The 7,983-nt window shown below is 46.7% G+C and overlaps 1 long non-coding RNA gene across 1 annotated transcript in view; it reads right to left on the reverse strand.

The window, feature by feature from the left end:
* The window catches only part of LOC141749330 (uncharacterized), a 57,722-nt gene extending 51,161 nt beyond the window's left edge, over positions 1-6,561 (reverse strand). Inside the window, exon 1 of the long non-coding RNA XR_012589320.1 lies at positions 6,253-6,561. This is a non-coding gene — a long non-coding RNA (uncharacterized LOC141749330). The remainder of the gene's footprint in view (positions 1-6,252) is intronic.
* Between the last annotated feature and the right edge of the window lie 1,422 nt (positions 6,562-7,983).

Consider the following 7,983-nt stretch of genomic DNA (forward strand, 5'->3'; position numbering starts at 1 on the left):
TTGTAATACTTCAGTTCTTTGCACCTGTAGAACTAATTGGGGTTTCAGCTGAGGATCCAGAATAAAACATTTCTTTTTCAAGAATGTCCCTTGCCAGAGCGGGTGATGTCAGACTTCACAAACACAATGCAGTGGCAGGACCCAACCCTGCCAAGCTTCAATAACGTTTATTCAGTGTCAAGAATTCAAAAGGAGGAACTATTTGTGCAGGAAATAAAGTAGGAAAGCACATCTGAAAGAGCAAAACGTCTTTCATGAGAGCAGTTGAACTAAAACAGCCTACTGGCGCTTGCAGCTGTACAGCATCTACCTATACAGCATTTCCAGTCTCAGGAGCTAGACGCAACAGACATAATTGATTTTCTGTTTTCATACAACTAGTGTAAACATCCTCAATAACGTAAGCAGCAAGTTCCAGATTCTGAGATTTAAACCAAAACTTAGAGTTAATCATTTCAGTCCTCATACGTGTACGTCAGAAAGGGTGATTGGGGAAAAACTGCAAACCCTGGGATTGCAAAGAGCAGCATGTACAGAAAAAGCAGATGCACTCAGGTATTTTGTGATACAGAGGGAACTCGTTACCTCCACAGCTGCCCATTTTTCAGACTGCTAGACTAACTTCTCACCTTGCTAGAGCCAAAGATACAGCGAGCATTCTCTAACAGGGGACAGAAAGTCTCCTTCTGAAATTAGACTTTGAATCCCTCCCTTGAAGATCTGCACCGAGTTGTTCTGCAAAGCATCTCACCTGTTTGGCTGCTGAACCCAGGGTTTCCAAGCCCTTCCACTGCATCGCATGTAAAACTGCGATTTTACCACTAGAGCTGTATACAGTACCCTTCAACTACATTAGAGCCCATTATACTCTCTGTCACCATAAAAATGCCACTTTATAATACACTCAGGCAGGATGCTTTACGGTTTACGACAGATGACAGAACCAAATATGCTTTAAAATGGTTTAAATTGGGAAGAATCTTCCTCTCTCTGGCCATCACACAATTCATTTTCTTCGGTTAGCGTGCAGATAAAGCAGTAGCAGCAGCTCTAAAATGAGGCATCTGTTGAAAGGCAGGCTTTTCTTGAAGTGCTGCACATCAGTTCGCAGAGGTTAGCATGCTGCTGTGGCTGAGCACACGCGAGGCAGCAGACCTGACACCACTGCGGACCAAGCACCCACACAAGGAAGTCTGCAGTATGAGGATCAGCCAGTCTTTCCAAAGCAGGGCTCAAGCAACGTGTTGCTGCGATGGTGTCCTACAGCTTGCACCCGCCAGCTTTCCTTCTGCCCTCCCTGGCTAATGAACCATAAGCTGGACTAGTCAGCAGCACACAAGGATCACCATAGCAAGGATTAATTTTACTTTTTTGCTCTAAGACATTGCCAATCCTGAGATCAGGAGGTTTATATATTTGATAGACTTCTTTGGGTGCTGAGGATGCATTTACTGTAGCTTAAATAGTAACTATATAGGATAGTTAAGTTTTTTCCCCTCACTTCAAGTATGAAGAACAAGAATAACTTCTCAGGCTCAGAAGGGTCTTGGATCAGGATTCAGCAGCCTACTGACACCCTTGAGCAGTCACAGTAGCCCGTGGCTATACCCATAACACTCAGAGGGTGGTTTTGAAAGGATCTGCGATCCTGACTTGCTCCCGGACGCAGGTGGCTCTCAGCCAGGCGGCGGCAGCTCTCGGACCCACGGGCTGATGCAGTGAGCAGCCCAGCTACGCTCAGCCCTGCAGAGCCTGGCACACACCAGGAGGTGACCTGGGGCTACGCCTGTGGGGCTGCTGTCTTTACAAACAACATATCTGATCCTAAGGACAGCCCCAGGGACCCCCTCAGGAGTCACACTTATCGGAATTAACCGGAGGGCTTAAAGCTAGACATATGCTCAAGCGTTTTGATGAGTCATGACTCAAATTCACTTTCTTGTGCTTATTTGGGTACCAGTTACTCGATAATCTTACAGTGCTGCTTCTACCATGTGTTTTTCCCCCCATCTTTACCTTTAAATGTGAAATGAAAGAGCCATTTGCTCATCTGAGCAATACTGACATGTCAAATTTGCTCAAACAACAAGGATCAATAGCATGCAAAACTCGAGAGGCCTGTCAGGACATGGGAAAATATAATAAAGATCAAGGTGACAGCAGGTTTTAATTATGTGAGAGGAGAAGGTATGTTCTGTAAGGTCTTTGCAATTTGAGACTATAATCAAAATGTCATCAGCCTGCCTCTTGTATTTTCAATCTCTTAGGAAAATGACTAAAACTGGTATAACATTTTCAGATTAATTTTGATGCTTCCATCAGAAAGCCTGACATTTGGCTAATGTCAGACATCACCTACATTGTCATTTGATTTCTCTCTTCCCCCTTGGGCGTCACTTCACTAATGACCTAGAGGTGGTAATGAAATGCAGTGAACAGATTAAGGACAGAACTTTGGAAAATGAAGCAATATATGCTTTGGCATTAACATGCCACTCGTGAAAACATTCAGAAATGTATGTTATTCGCCAAGTCATACGACACAGGTATTTAAAAACTAAGTGTAAACATTCTCGTCATTTATCCAATTAGATGATGCTAATTTGCTTCAAGTACTGTAAGAATCTTTATCAGAACACAAGATATTTGTGAGGAACACCACAAAGTCTCTGAAGTTTTACAGTTATATCACTGTCTTTGACATAGCGAGACGCAGATCTCGCCCTCCCTTTCACGTAAAACAGCGTGCAAATCACGAAGTTTTATGCTCTCAGCCTACATACTCCTGGTATATAATCAGCCGCCTTCCTTCCTTTGAATCTCTTGGAAGTTTGAGATCAAAGAACATGCCAAAAACCACATAAAAATTTTTCTCTGTCTCCTTCCATGAAAAAATCTTGTGACACCAACTACACATCATGATACATGAAGAATGAATAACTCCCACCTTCTTAGCAAAAATGCCATAGAAATGTAAGTGTAAGGAATTATTTGAGACCCTTGTAAGGAAACACGGTAAAATATGCAAGTAGCATCATGGAAACACAGAAAGGCAAAGCTGGGAAGGACCTCAGCAGATCACGTGAGCAACTCTGCTTCAGATGCTCCAGAGAACACCGCAGGGGATGTCCGCGCAGACCTGCTCCAGGCAGGCAGCACATCCCCCTGCAGCTGCAGGAGGTGCCGAGGGCTCTGCAGGTACGGGCAGCCCACCCCAGATCCCATCAGAAAAGCCCCCGCCACGGCAGTCATCACAGAGAGCACGCTGAAACATGGCAGGAAGGCCCCGCAGGAGCACATCAAACCAAGCGCTCCTCCCTTCTGTAACGACACCCGCTGGGAACTGCAAGCCCATTCAGAGCACCACATCCAGAGTAACTCCTCCTGCGGACCAATTCAGAAGACCCCAATACGAAAGAAGAGAGACGAGTTAAATACCATTTACCACCTGCAATGTACCATTGTTCCTCAGTCATGGCAGAAGTCAGAACAGTGCCTACCTTCTTTTGTTCTTCAAGTAAATTCAGCCTTACAGAGTTTCAGCTTGTTCCCATCAGTGCAATGCAGTACTGTAACTCCTTCCTCCCTTGCCCAGCCACACTGTTATGCACCTTTTTTCCCCTGCAGCAAATATCTAAGATTTGTTACAATTCCTTCAAACTCCTCACTGATAACAGTGCCTTGACTATTAACCTGGAAGCTCTGCACTCTTGGTGGGGACTGATCCACTGTTTTTTCCAAGAGGCAAGAATGCTGCAGCACCATGCTGTAAATATTAGATACTACATTACAAGCAAGAGTAATGTGATTATTTCCACTGAAAATAGAACCATTCCTAACTACTCTTTATTAGTATTTTTTAAATTCACCAAGCTTCTTCACATCAAAGAAGATTATTGCACTATAATTTTAAAACAAAATATGGCTATTTTACAACAGTAAGATCTTAAGTATTTTCCAATTACTTCTGCCTGGGGCCTTTCAAGCACTGGGAATAAGAACTCTGATATCTACGACTTTCTCCTATTCTTCATCTTTTTTTGAAGCTCATTTGTAGGCGAGGATAGTGGCAGGAAAAATTTTGCTGCTTGCCAAGGTCTTCATTCAAATCACACAGTAGCTTGTCTTGGTCCTCTAACTTTCTAGGTGGAAGCACAGATTATAATTCCAAGTCACCGAATTCCCTCACACAGAATTTAAGGTGCATCTCTGAAACGCGTGTTACAAGAAATCCCAAGTTGCCCCTAGTTTCAAATGCAGCCCAAATAAACCTCAACGGAAGCCCTACAGTTAAGCACTGCAGAAAAAGGAAGACATACATTTTCAGTGGAACAAAAAATATGAAGCACTCTTTTGGCTTTTGCTGATATGAGTTTATTACTCTGCATGATGTAGTTGTTTCGAAAAGGCGTGCGTGTAGGATCAAATTCATGTCTATGAAAAATACTCTTCAATGTCTGCCAATGCTAAAGCTTGGCAGTAATAAGAATTTTGCAGAGACAGTTAAAGCATTGACCAGCTCCCACCTAGAAAACCGTAGATGCAGCCTTCATGGAGTGCACGCTTCTTAGGCCAAACTCACCAGATGAGCATAAGCAGATTTTAGCTCTATTTCTTTCCTTACCGGATACCAAAGACTCATTGCAAACTCAATCTTACAACCTTGAATTGGGATCAGAAAAGTGAAAGTGCGCATCCTACCACTACAAAAATTCAGAATCTGTTGTGGCTTCAGTGTCACTTGCAAATCTGACAAAAGATGGTACCACAACATACCCTATCACACCATGCATTTGCAGAGTCACACACCTAGGCCTGTCAGTTACACTAACGAGACAGAAGCTATCATCAAAATTACCTCAGTCAGGCCAAATGTAAAGCTTCTGGAGCTGACAAAAAAATTGAGATGCTTCCTATGGAACTCTACTGGGTATTGTTGTGAAAAGCAGTAACGGTTACCAGGAGATCCGCAAAAGACTATGGTGAAATTACTTATCTTCAAACTGACATCTTTTAGATCTCTCAGGTTCTCATTTCACTGTATCTCAGATAATAAATACAGTGTGAATAAAGCTTGTCAGAATATACAGGACCAAACATACTACAGAGAGATGAACCAGACTTTGCCCCCACTTGCTTAACTATCAGCCCTGGAACTCTACACTTTGCGTCTAATTTAGGCCTTCCACAGTAGGAATATCTTTTGAATGCTAGAGAAGTACAGTGACCCAAAGCTATCAATCTCCATGCATGCATCATTCTCTTATCACATTGCTACTTTCCTGGTGAGAAAAAAGAAAAAAAGCGTTTCAAAGAGCATCCCAGAAATACTTGAACAGATACCTGAAGGCCAGGAGAGAGCAGAAAGGCTATGGAAGTACCAGGAAGCATCACTCACCAACCTCTTTGAAACACATTTTTTCCTATGAACTGTATCTGTTTAACAGGGTTTTTGTTGAGGAGATCAATTTCACCCCCTAAAAGTGTAAGTCAGTCATGTAGATCTGACAGCAAGAAGCAGGCAGCAGGACTGTGAAGCAGCTGGACTCGGGGCTAACAAATCAGCAAAACGCGCCTGGTGATTTCACAGTCGGTCTGTCTCTCTAAAATACCTCCTGCCTTTTAGAACTCTGATCAGACACTTCCACCTCCAAAAGAAAGAGGGAAGAAAAACACCAGCAACCCCACAGGGGATTTTGCCAGTACCAGAGAGCTTTCAGGGAAGCACGTCAGGACCCAAGACGGTGGGAGAGGGGTCTGGAGGAAGATCGATGGGACCAGCCAGTGCAGGACCTTCTGAAGCCACTGGCCACCAGGCGAGCCCCGCAGGGAGGACACGGCCAGCTGGGGCCAGGCCGGGGCACAGGGGCATGGCGGCTGCAGCGCTGCCTGGTGACCAGCACTGCAGAGGGACGGTTCTGCCCTTCCACACAGGCTCCCCGAAAAACCCACGATGAGAGCCTCACCATTTACTCCTCACAGGCAAAGCCTCTTCATATTTTTATAGCAGACGAACAATTTGAAGTATTTGCATAGGGAGCTTTACAAACAAAAATACGCCTTATATTTGCTTTGTTTTTCTCCCATTAGCATAAAATAATAATCTGCATTTCAACAGACGGGGAAGCAGGCACAGTACAACTGAGGCAATTTTCTTACTGGAAGGGGACAGGGCGCGACCTGACCTCCCGCCACAGCAGCTGCTCCATCACATGCCAGGTTTCACCCCCTCCACCAGCAAGTGAAACCCACCTGCACGATGCCATCACCACAGCTCGTTAGCCCGGGAGACGGAAATCCCGACAGGAAAACCGACTTCTAACACTTTTGTTCCAAAGCTGCTGCTGTTGCCCCCGCACTGGCCCCGGTGAGTTAGGAGACGAGCCTCTCTCCGCCCTGTGGGGATGGAGGCGGTTCCCGGGTGAGGAGAGGCTGCGGGGCCAGGGCCGCACCGCTGCGAGACATACCGGCTCGGCTCTGTATCGGCGCTGCTCCGCGCTCAGGCCGGGCCGGGCCGGGCGCCGGCGCCTCCGTGAGGCCGAGACCCGCGGCACCGCTGAAGAAGGCCCAGGCTCCCTCAGTGACTCGCGAGGGCAGGAGACCCTACCTGAAGCAATCACCCCCCAGCAGCTCCCGTTGAACAGGCAGCGGAGGGGAAGCCCCGGTCACGAGTCAGTCTGTGCGGCACAGCTGGAAACAATTTCACTGGGCATTACCAGTGCACCTGTGTGCTGCCCTGTCAGGGGCTGCATCAGACACAGCGTTGCAAGGGAGGGGGTTCTGCCCCTCTGCCCCCACTCTGGGGAGACCCCCCTGCAGGGCTGCCTCCAGCTCTGGGCACCAACAGCAGAAGGACACGGAGCTGCTGGAGCGGGGCCAGAGGAGGCCACGGAGATGCTGGGAGGGCTGGAGCCCCTCTGCTGGGAGGACAGGCTGAGAGAGCTGGGGGGGTTCAGCCTGGAGAAGAGAAGGCTCCGGGGAGACCTTGGAGCCCCTTCCAGTCCCTAAAGGGGCTCCAGGAAAGCTGGGGAGGGACTCTGGATCAGGGAGGGGAGCCATGGGACGAGGGGGAATGGTTTTAAACTGGAAGAGAGGAGATTTAGATGAGATCTGAGGCAGAAATTCTTTGCTGTGTTGCCCAGAGAAGCTGTGGCTGCCCCATCCCTGGAGGGGTTCAAGGCCAGGTTGGACGGGGCTTGGAGCAGCCTGGTCTGGTGGGAGGTGTCCCTGCCCAGGGCAGGGGGTGGCACTGGGTGGTTTTTAAGGTCCCTTCCACCCAAACCATTCTGTCATCCTATGGCATTGAAGGCAATGCCACAGGCAGAGATGGGTGTGTGTCTGTCTCAGGAGTAACTGGGGAGAGTGAACACAAGGTACAAAATTAATTCATTTTCCCTGTTGAGGCCTTGCCCAGAATGTGGCTGGTTTGCTGAGGTAGCAGACGTCACCTGAAACTCCATCACTTAAAATACCAAATATAACAGCCCGCCTTGGCACAGTAATGAATATTAAACACAGCAGCTCAGCCAGGTGCAGGTGGCCCTGGCAAGTGTCTAAAATGTATTTAAAATTTTCAGCAAAATGATCTATACGATAACAGGCAAATTTTGCTACATCGTACAATGGCTCATGTTTCAGCTGCGTTTTCTGAGACACAGCTTGCTTTTCTCTTTCTTAAACATGGGCCTTTATACTGTTACACAATCTCATTTTACCTTCAAACATTTCATTAAAGTACTTTTGATTCTTTAGAACTATAAGGCATTGGCAGATGAGTAAAAACATTTTTTACAGGATAGATTCTGTAAAATCAGTGCTCGGGATTATACTTGAAAGCCTGGAGCTGCCTGGAGAAAAGACAGGTGCTGACCATCCCTGCCCCTTGCACCTGAGGAGCGTTTTGGAGAGCAGGCAGGTGAAACTGTTCAGAGTAAACTGGAGGCAGCGTTGTGAGCCGCTGGTTGAAAAAAAAATTTGAAATAA

Source organism: Larus michahellis, chromosome 10 (assembly GCF_964199755.1).
Source record: "Larus michahellis chromosome 10, bLarMic1.1, whole genome shotgun sequence".
NCBI classification, from domain to species: domain Eukaryota; kingdom Metazoa; phylum Chordata; class Aves; order Charadriiformes; family Laridae; genus Larus; species Larus michahellis.